Consider the following 10,692-nt stretch of genomic DNA (forward strand, 5'->3'; position numbering starts at 1 on the left):
TTAAAGGCTGCCTGTAATATGCTTTCAACGTTTATCTTATTAATTCAGCAAAACCCAGCGTCTCCCCAAACGGAGACGGACAAAACATTAAAAATACGGGAGTCTGTAAAATTTCTGTAAAATTTGGATCTTAATTCCTGCTTCAGAGGCGGATTTTTTTTCCTTTTTCCCGTTTTTTTCTCTCTCTCTTATTTTTTCTTTTAAATGCTGCAGCCCTCGCTTTGTGACATAAATTGTCCAATTGTCTCTCATTAGCGGGGGAAAGAAAACGGACGTTATTTCCATCGGCGACAATTTTAAGGGCCACCACGGCACACCAAGTACCGGGCAGCCGCTGCGACACGGCGTCGGATACCGAAATTCCCCGAGACTAACGAGGACAGCCGGGGCACTTTGGGGCGCTGAGGCAGCCTCGGATGCTGCCAGAAATTGGGTGCCGGGCACGGGTGCCGCTGAGCCTCGCAGAACGACGCCTTTACATGCACACCCCGCTGCCTGTGGGTTCACCTCCCGTTTAGCCACGCTGGGGGAGCGCAGCCGGAGCCCCGCTCGCTGGAGGAGCCCAGAGCCTTTGTCTGGAGCATGGGGAAAAGCCCAAGGGCGACACGAGCAGCGCCGAAACGCAGGGACGTGGGGGCACCCGCTGCGTCTGGCTCACCCAGGGGACTCCCCAGGATTTATGGAGGGGGGGGGCACCATAAAGGATGCTCAGAGCTGCACTGTCCCAGGCTGCGTGGCCAGGAAGCAGCCCCCGGGGGTGCCCACGTGTGGGATTGAACCAAAGCTCTCCCGATGCCCGGAGAAACACGTGTGGAGCTGCTGCCTTCCCCCAGGCAGCCACCACAGCTAGGCCTCTGGCAGCACAGGCCCTTCCCCGGGGCTCCCAGGAGGGACCCACCGCCCTCGCCCCCCAGCATCTCCCTCCACCCACCAGCCCCTTCTCCCAGTTTCGGGTGCCCCCCACGCCAGTCCCCGGCCTCCTGCAGGATGCAGCTCCATGCCCGGCTGGGGGATGCCACTGGCACCCCGGCTGAACTTCCCCTGAACTTCTTCCTGAGCCAGCACAGGACCTGCTTCCACGTATTAAAGGATATTCAGCAGCGTGCTTCGGATTATTATTTTCTTTTCCCTTAGCTGGCTATGAATTTCTTCTGACTTTGTACCTCACCATTTTGCCTCTCGGCACAGTGTTTCCCTTCCTCGCCCTACCTGGCAGCAGCACCAGGGCTCATATAAACCCCACAAAGCTTTCACCTGGCTTTAGCTTCTCAGGGCAGGGGAGAGGAAAGCGGAGGTACTGAGACCAGCTCCCCATCTCCAGGGGACGCAGGGTCTGGGCATTAGGGTGTCCCCACGGCTGCTCGAGGGGGGTGCGTGACATGCATGGTGCTGAGCCCCTCCAGAGGGTGGCTGCCCCCTGGCCAGGCCTGAGCGAGAGCCCCCCAAAGTTTGGTGGGTGCAGGGAGGAGCAGGGAGAGCACCAGAAGGCAAGACAGACAGAGGGCAGGGCAGACGGAAAGAAGGATGCGGAGGATTTCGGCTCCATCCCTGCCACGGCAGCTCGACGCGGGGTGTGTGAAGGAGCCTGCAACTTGGAAAGATTTATTTTCTCTCGTCATAAATCTCATCCCGTTGTTCCTCTGACCAACCAAGCATGATAAAGTCCTTTTCCATAAAGTATTCAGTATTAAAGCCACAAAGCTCACCCAATCAGTAGCCATCTGCTTCTCCCATAACTGCTGCTCCAGAAGCAGGGAAAAGCAGCCAGAAGAGAAAGGGCACCACTGTTAGGGCTCCGGGACAAATGAGGAGGCGCTGAATAGCGGCCGAAACCTTTAGTTTGCCTTGTATATCTGTATCTATAGAGACAGAGGAAGAAAGGAAGCATTATATTGATACAACAATTGTAAAACAAAAAAAGGAAGAGGCATCTAAAGGGCAATACAGCGGGCAGCGGCGGGCCCCACGTGAAGGGGATGCGAACAGATTTAGAGAAACCTTTAATCGCGCGCCGATCGGAAGACGGAGGAGGCCGGGGAAAAGCCGCGAAGGGGCGGCAGAACATCCTGCCTTCCTCCTCCTCCTCCTCCTCCTGGGCGGCAGGAGGGCAGACTGCTTGGGGGTGCGGGGATCGGGCCCCGCTCGGGCCCCCCCGGCCGCAGCATCCCCGCGCAGGGTGAAGGCTCCCTTCCTTCCGATGGAGGGCAGGAGAGGAAAGACGAAGGCGAGGATGCTGCCGGCGGCCCCGCCGCCGTCCCGGGCAGCAAACGGCTGCAGGCTGAGCCCGGGGGGGGAAGACACGGCCCCCATTGGGATGGGGCGAGGAGGAAAATCCTTGGCAGCACCACGCGTGGGCTGGGAACCCGGCTGAGGGCAGGCGGGAGGGCTGAGAGGTGCCCACAAAGACGCGCAGGATGCTCATTATTATTATTATTATTATTGTTATTATTTTCCATGCTTTTAGTTTTTTTTGGGGGGAGGCAAAGCCCACAGCTGGGAAGCAGCTGCAGCCCCCATTCCCTAGGCAGCCCTGCTGGGGCTCGCCTTCCCCCCCAGACTCTTCCTCACCTCCTTTTCCCTGCGCTTGACCTGGCAGGTGCTGCTGCTGCCACCGTGGTGGCAGGGCTGGCTGAGGGAGCAGCAAGGGGACTCCCTCGTCCCTCTTCCCCCCCCATCAATTCCATAAAATTGCAGCCACTTAATGATGTTTGAATTAGGGACAGCGCTCCCTTCCCAGCGGGACTGTGCAGCACCTTCCTGTCAGAGCTTGATGAGAGCACCCATCGCCCCCCGACACGTTTCTTTCAGTCCCTTTTCTCCCCCTTCCCACTGCGTTAAACCAGCAGGGAATTAGGAGCTTTTCAGCCACAATTATTTGTGCCTTCACATCTGCCCCCTCGCAGGCCTGAGGTGCTCACCATACCTCACCCGTGTCTCCTAACACGCAGCACCCAGGCCCTGGAGCTGCAGGATTGGGGGGGAAAAAGCACCTTTTACAGCCCCTTCTCACAACAAAACCCCAATTCTTTTTCTCAATGCGAGGCTGCACTTGTTGGCCTGTTGTGCTTGCAGCCATGTTCCCCTTCGTTTCCAAAGCGTTCCTCTCATCACCCATTAAAGCCGTGCTTTCCATCGCTATTTTCAGGCAGTGAGGTGGGAGAGGAGAACACTCCCGCTGCTCCTGCACGTGCTGCTTCTGCTCCCTGAGGGCTTCAAGCACAAAATGAAATGCCAGCCTCGGTACTTTTTGGAACAGAGAGCATCTCTTCGAGCTGCCCCTCCATCCAAAACCACTTCGTCTGCAGGGCTCTGTCTCTGAACTCTTTGCTTTAAGCACAAGCAAATCTCCTGCTGCAGCTGTACAAAGCCATGTCGCGCTGCCTGATACATTTCTTGGCACGTGCACATCCTAATTCCCAATACTATCATTTCTTTCCTTTTTTTTTTTTTTTAAGTTTGCTTTTCTTCGGTCGCAATGTATTATGTTTTACTGTATGTATTACTACATGCTGCTTGCACAATGTTTTGCATGATCTAATATTCTTTGTTCAAAACTGCAAAAAAATCTAAATAAAGACTATAGTGTGTCGCATCAGTATAGGCATCAGCTCGCGTTTTCTACGGCATATGGTACTTCAGAAGCCATATGTACCACTGTTTAGTGATTCTGGCAAAGAGGCGCAGAATGGTGAAATCCAACTGCCAGGATTTCTGAAAACAAATATGTAAATGCTCCAGTGCTTTTGTTATTCATAACATACCTCTAACACAGCACATACAATATGCTGTTCATTCTGTAACTAGTATACTACTAAGCTATATTTGCTTCAGTCCTCGTTTTTAAAGATTTCTCTGCTCTGTATGATTCCTCCATCCTTCCCATCCATTAAATGAGCACTTCGAAAAGGGATTTTTTTCCTGTTTTATAGGATGCACTTTTGGGGTGGGGGGCATCATATATCCATGCAAGAATTTAACATGGGAACAAAGAAGCGTGTTAGTGCAGCGTCCCCTCCTTACAGCCCATGAAACAGAGGCAAGGGAAGGGCTTGGGAACGGGCTCTGGGAAACAATAGCTGCCAGGGAAGGGAGGATTTGGGTTGAAGCATCCCTGGCAGTGCTGCCTCATTGTTCCCTTCCCACCCACAGAAAAGCCCCTGCCCCAAGGACATGCTCTCCCCATCCCCAAAATGGAATTTGGGGCTTGCCCGCTCCACGCAGCCTCGAGCAGAAGCAGGGACCTGTTTGTCTTTTGGTCTGTGCGAGCCAGCAGGGGGTACATGGGCTGTAAACCAAAACTTCTTGTGACAACTTGAGCAATGCCTGGATTAGGAAAGGAGAAAAATCCAGTGCAAAGTAGCAAAAAGTCCCTACAAATCCAACAAGATTTCACAATGCACTGGGAGCTGCCAGCTTTAACTCTTATCCAGGGGTACGGGTTGGCTCTGCCTGTTTTATCAAGGGGGCCACACAAAAACAGGCATCTACTGTGTGTGCCAGGTGAGCAGCCCTGGCTGACGGACAGGCAGACATCTCAAGGGTGGTTCAGAGCTCTCCTCTGCCATCTCCATGCCAGCATCACAAGAGCTGGCCTGTTTTTAAGGGAGCAAAGTCTCCATCCGTGGAATAACCCCCTTAGACTTGTTCCCTCTCGTAAACCCCCATCCCCACCACATTGGCTCAGAGGTGGGACACATCCACACAGCACTGGGTCTCCAAAAACTCCCCTTACAGGGGGGTTGTGCTCAGGCCCTCACCTTCCCATGCCACTCACCAGTAGCAGCATTGCCCCAGCCTCACTTCAGGGTCATATTCATCCCCTGCTGGGGTCAGTCATGGGATGCTTGGGCACCCACATCCTGGCTCCTGGTGGTGCCGTCCCCCTCCGCCTCACCTGGAAGCTCCCGTGGGAGCGCAGACGGGCTCCACAGCGGCACGTTTTGGATCCAGCATCCCTGTGAGAAACTTCTGCCGTAATATTTGAGTCCTCAGATGTTCAGCCATTTGCACATACTGCGCGAGCGCCTTATTTGCATAGAATTTGTATTTGTTGGTATTCACATTTGTAGGAGAACGCATACATTAGATTAATGTCATCACAGTTTATGGAGATCATCTGTGCCACAGTAGCAGCTTGAGGCTCTGGCTGCGCTCAGGGCCCCGCAGTGGCTCCCGGGTGCTTCCACCTCCCAAAAAGGTGTGTCAGGGCCATGAGGGGCTGCAGCAAGCCACAGAGCTGAGCCCCAGCCTGCTCCACATGGGCCATCCCCTACATGCTTTTAGCCTCGTTTCGCAGCAAAGAGCCTGGTGCATCACTAGGAGGAACTCACCCCAGTGGCTCGGTGCCTGTATGGGGCCATGCAGACCCATCCTCCTCGCTTCTTCAGTACTCTTTTCTACAAAGCTCCCCTCTCCAGTGCCTGGGGATGCTCAGGGCTCACACCAGGTGCCTCCCCTCCTTCCTTCCACGGGGCTGCTATCGCACACTCCTTGGCTCGCCGTGGCACCTGGGTGCCCGCGCCTGCTTGACAGCTGGAAGCTGTCAGGAGCGATGCTGCTGGCACAGAGTGTTGCTGGGCTCAGTCAGATATTGTTTGCGCGGCAGATGGAAAGCCTCGCAAGAACAGCGCCACAGCAACCGAGAGCTCATTTTCTGCGAGGAGATTTTTTTTGTTATCGGGCCATGCCTTCATCAGGTGACTCCACATCCTGACAAGAAAGGCTTTGTTAAGACACTCCCATTACCAAAATCATACAGCTAGGCTTTAAAGCGAGTCACTCCTGGTGCCAGCATCACTTGGGCTTCCCCAGGAAACCATCCAGGCCCCCAGCACACAGAGACACCCCCCCCCAAAATACCACGGAGGAGGAAGATGCCACACTTCCTGATGTGGAAGGACGTGGTGACACCGGATGTCAGCCTGCACAAAACCACATCACTTCAGGGACTGCAACACTCACATGGCTCAGCTAGTGAGAGGGACAGGTTCCCAAGGGAAAGATGATGGCTTTACTCAGTTTCCTTTATCAGAACCACCACGCACAGCCCTGTGGTGTGACTGCCTTCTTTACACCACCCTGGAGAGGTTCTCTCCTCCCTCCAAGTGCGTGGCACGCCTCAGGATGTTCCCCCAAAACACAGCTATGACCTGCTGCCTATGGGGAAGGTGGAGGAGCTGCCCCAACCCACGCCCAAGTTAAGTGTGAAAGGAAGGAGCTCAGGCTCAGCCATCACAGGGCTATCCCACCAGCCCGCAAAGCCCCATCCCCACTGCGTGCAACCCACACTGAATATGCGGTGAGAACTCCTTTACCACAGCATCATGTCAAAGCTTAATGCTGGTTTTATTAGGCATGCATTCATTGAAATTTTACTCCTTACAAGCAAGAGTCATATCTTGAAAAGGACTTCAGATGTTTGAGCGCTTCCATCCTATTTTCCAGGGGATTTATGCACCTAGAAACCTGGAGAACAACTTGCACAGCATATATGAACTCAGGTATTTCTGAAAATGTCCTCAAAACTTCATCAACCTTGTGGCAAGCAGCTCCTTATTTTCCATTGTGCTGGTTCTTACTCTCGACCAACATCTGCCACTATGATTATGATCTCTAATGAGCTTCTAAATCACATCACAGCATTCTGCATTGATGAACTACATTCAGTAACTGTTTCCTTCTGCAAGATGTGAAACACTTCCTACAAGATGCTGAGTGCTCTCAATTCCCACAACACAAAAGGTGAGAAACTGTTTCTTAACATGTCTTATTCAAGGAAACCTGGGGACTTGATGAGATGCATAGGGAGATTTCAGCATGCCTGCTTTACACACAGGAAATCCTCAAGGATTGCACTGCAGGTGGATAAAACAAACATGGAAAAATGCCCCAGAGAAAATGCATGAGTAGCTGCAGACATTGCCTTAGCTACTGACCCCTTTCAGGTAAGTGAATCCAGGCAGACAACCAAGTGAGCCACAGATATTCAGGGCCCATCTCCCACAGCTGCCACCTTCACCTTTCCACCTTTAGGCTGGACATCAGGAATAGGTTCTTCACAAAGAGGGTGGTGACACACTGGAACAGACTCTCCAGTGAAGTAGTCACTGCACCAAGCCTGTCTGAATTTAAGAGGCGATTGAACCGTGCACTTAGTCACATGGTCGAAAATTTTGGGTAGACCTGTGCAGTGCCAGGAGTTGGACTTGATGATCCGTATGGGTCCCTTCCAACTTGGGATATTCTATGATTCCCCATCAGGATGGGTTGAGTTGGGGGACTGCACACATACTCAGTCCTGGCTCAGAAGAAAGAGGAGGGAAAAACATTTTTTTTTTTTTTTGAGAGGATGTGATGTATGCAATATTTCACAGGGTAGGGACTAAGGTGATGACTCCTCATGGAGGACTCAGCCTGGTCTTTCCCCTCCGTTCATCAAGGTCCCTGTGGTTCATGAGAGGAAATGTCAGGAAGGTTTGGTTTATAGCCATGACTTCATGGGGATATTCTTTATTTCCTGCAGATAAGGACACGTACAGCTAATGTCTGCTGCTGAGCAGTTGCCACATCACTCTGAGTAGCTGTGCTGCCCTCATAGCCTGCCTTCTGCATCACATCTGCCATGTGATGCAGGATCCATCGGGATGAAGCGTGCTGTGCAAGGTAGAGGTGGGAGTTCTCCACCACCATGCTGCTCATGGCACAGCTGGGCTGCTGAACATTACTGTGCTGGCAGCAGGCATTCCACTAAACATATGCACCTGCTTTGCTCCAGTCCAAGCATGAGCCAGGGTCTGCTGTCTGCAGAAGCATTTCAACCCATCCCAAAGCTGACACCCACTTTTGGTCAGGTACAACACATCTCAGTCTTCCCCATTGCCCAGGAAGACTAACTCACTACGGGTGCCGAGCATCTAGGACACGTCCAGTTCAGCAAGATGAAGCCATCCTCCACTCTTCAGCCCATGGGGATGCATGATGCGCCTCTCCCAGGCGAACCCTGCGGAGCTGATGGTCTGTTCACTTAGCTTCAGCCTTTGCTTAGTATGACAGAACTTCATAAAAGAGCAATACGGATGCTGAAAACAGGTGTACAAAAGCTGCAGGGTCTCCCTGACACAGGTAAAAATCGCTGTGGTCAGTGTAACAAGGGGACAACTGAGACAACAGAACAGACCACCCATCCCACGTGAACCCTGTTCAACTCTTAACACCCTCCTGCTCCCGCCCCAGGTGTGAGGCCCCCGTTTCTTCAGGTCTGTGCACACCCAGCACCTCTGAGTACCCACCACCATGACACATCGCTGGGGCTGCAGACACCTCCAAGGGTTTTCACCAGGTCAGAAGCAGGAAAGCCTAAATGAGCAAATAGAAACACAAGGAGAAAAAAAAAGGCAATGCTCCCAAGCAGCAAGGGCAGGGCACACACACCACGGCACGCCGGTGCCGCGAGGCATCTCTGCTTACACCTGGGTGCACAGCCCAGGTGAGAGCCCTGTGACTCAGCACCACCCCAGGAAGTGAGTTACAAGCATGTTAAAGCCCATCTTGTTTGCACAGCCTCAGCACGGACCAAAGCACCTCCCAGTCTCAGGGTGATTCATGAAAAAACGTTCTTTGCTACACTGGTCTCGTAACAAAGAGGGAAAGCTGCTCCCATGCAGAAACTGACAGGCACCTCTCAGCCTGGCCAGGGGATACAGTGATATGGATCAAAAGAAGCAACAACATGACCAGAAGGCAGACAGAAGGCTCTGAGTGAAGTGATGGGTACACCTGCTCATCCCTGGCTGAAGAAACACCACCCTTCCTGCCCACAGCAAATACTTGTATTCACTGATCTGCCAGCATGACCTCTCCAAGTGAGATCTGGATTCCCAGGCGGCATTGCTCCACTCCTATCTATCATAACTACACAGTCATAGGAAAAAACAACTTCCTCAATTACAGAGGACAGTGCATATTAACGCCACCCACTATACTGACCGATCTGACTTTCTCAAAGCTGAGGAGACAGCAGTCTAGAGCCCTGAAAAATTAAGTCCACTTAGGACAAGTCCCAACCATCTCCCTCCCATCTGAAGACCAGCGGGGTACCACCAACACTCACTTCTCCTCCTGACAGCCAGGGAGCTGCCACAGGAGCAGCCAGCATCGCTCCCACAGCAAAAGCCCCTGACCCAGCTGAAAAAGGCCCTCACAAGCCCGCTTCCTTCCCAGCCGCCTGCTGACAGTGGATGCAAAGGAAAGACTGACCACAGTAGAAACCCCAGCCTCTTTCGTAACCTTTGGTTTTCCTCAGGCACATCCTTTACAAGGTTTGACTGCAGCTTCACACAAGCTAACAGACTCCTGGTTTCACTGAAAGAAATTCATTAACCTGAAAACAGTCCAGGCAGCACCATGACCAGGTTCACAATTACATGCTTCGGCCATACTTTTAAATGCCCCGAACTCCCCTAATCATTCAGGTAGGAGAAGGCCTTACACCACTGCTAGTCAAGCCTCCTGCTCTAAATGCAATAAATGCCAAATTCAGACCCAAACTCTGGACTTGGGCCACTCAAACCTCAAACACATCCAAGGATGCAGATGGCACAGCCACTGTCCTGTCCCCACAGCAACCAGCCACTCCAGAGCTTCATGCCATGGCGCTTTTCCTCCTGCTTGCTATCAGGGCAGGGCAAGCAGTCTGGAGACCTGCATCAGAGAATAGGGAAGGAGCCCAGGCTGGAGCCACCACCCCTCCTCTCCTGTTCCATGGGATGCCAGCTCTTACCTACAAGCAGCGTTCCATAAAATCTCCACAAAAGGTCCAGCACCTCCCTGTTTGCTCCTCCAGGTGCTACACAGCCCAACCTCCTCCTCCTGCAGCTCTCTCCCCATTGCCTCGACCACCACAGTGTCACATCCATCCCACACAAGGTCTTCCTCGGGGTAGCCTGAGTCGCTCCAGCAGCAGCCTCTCCCCCTGCTGCAGGGGCAGCCAATGCCACCACCAGCTGAGCTCCAGGAGCATGGCTCTCTCCCCCTACCTGCAGCACACCCCAGTGATGACACCCAGGTGCTCACATTTGGACCCTTATAACGACAGACCTGCAACCAGGCAACAGCCAGCAGCTGTTACAGGCTGCAGGTGTCCCCAGCAGCAAGCGAGAGAAGGGACCTCCATGCAAGGACAGCAGGCTCTGGATGAAAAGACAAATGAGCAAACCCTACAAGGGGCTGCAGGGGGCAGGAAGGGGAGAAATCATGAAAGAAAAAAAAAAAAAAAACGTAATGCCAAACAAATGCAAGATGCTTTCGTAAAACTGCATGTGAGAAAAAAAAATAAAATCAGAAAGTCCCTTCCAACCCTTTCAAAGACCCTGCTTGCACAGGGTGTTTTGGCACGCCGTGTTACAACACCGACCTGCAAAGCATCGCTTGCAAGTGCAGCGTGCCCCTGCTATGGGTCTGGCATCAGCTCACCTGCACTGGCCCATGTTTTTGAGGAGACACACAGGACTCTGGCAGCACACAGTGCTCGCACAGGGCTGAATTTCCCAAATGTGGGTGGTGGGCGAAGGGTTTCTGCGTGCGGGCTGCTTGGCGCTGCCCGCCGCTGGTGCTCAGCACAGGGCTCTCCGTGACTGCAGCTCGACGGTGATTGCATGCCGGAAGAGCGTTGCACAGATGACTTCACGAAACAAA

General features: G+C 53.0%; 1 long non-coding RNA gene across 1 annotated transcript; it reads right to left on the minus strand.

Annotated features, from left to right (window-relative positions):
- Positions 1–6,333: 6,333 nt before the first annotated feature.
- LOC310899273 lies at positions 6,334–10,033 on the minus strand. Its single transcript, XR_014584145.1, has 3 exons — positions 9,779–10,033; positions 8,289–8,355; positions 6,334–8,112 (listed from the first exon to the last, which is right to left on the minus strand). It is a non-coding gene; the product is annotated as an uncharacterized lncRNA (long non-coding RNA).
- Positions 10,034–10,692: the final 659 nt, after the last annotated feature.

The sequence above is a fragment of the Anser anser genome, assembly GCF_964211835.1.
Source record: "Anser anser genome assembly, chromosome: 4".
Classification (NCBI taxonomy): Eukaryota; Metazoa; Chordata; class Aves; order Anseriformes; family Anatidae; genus Anser; species Anser anser.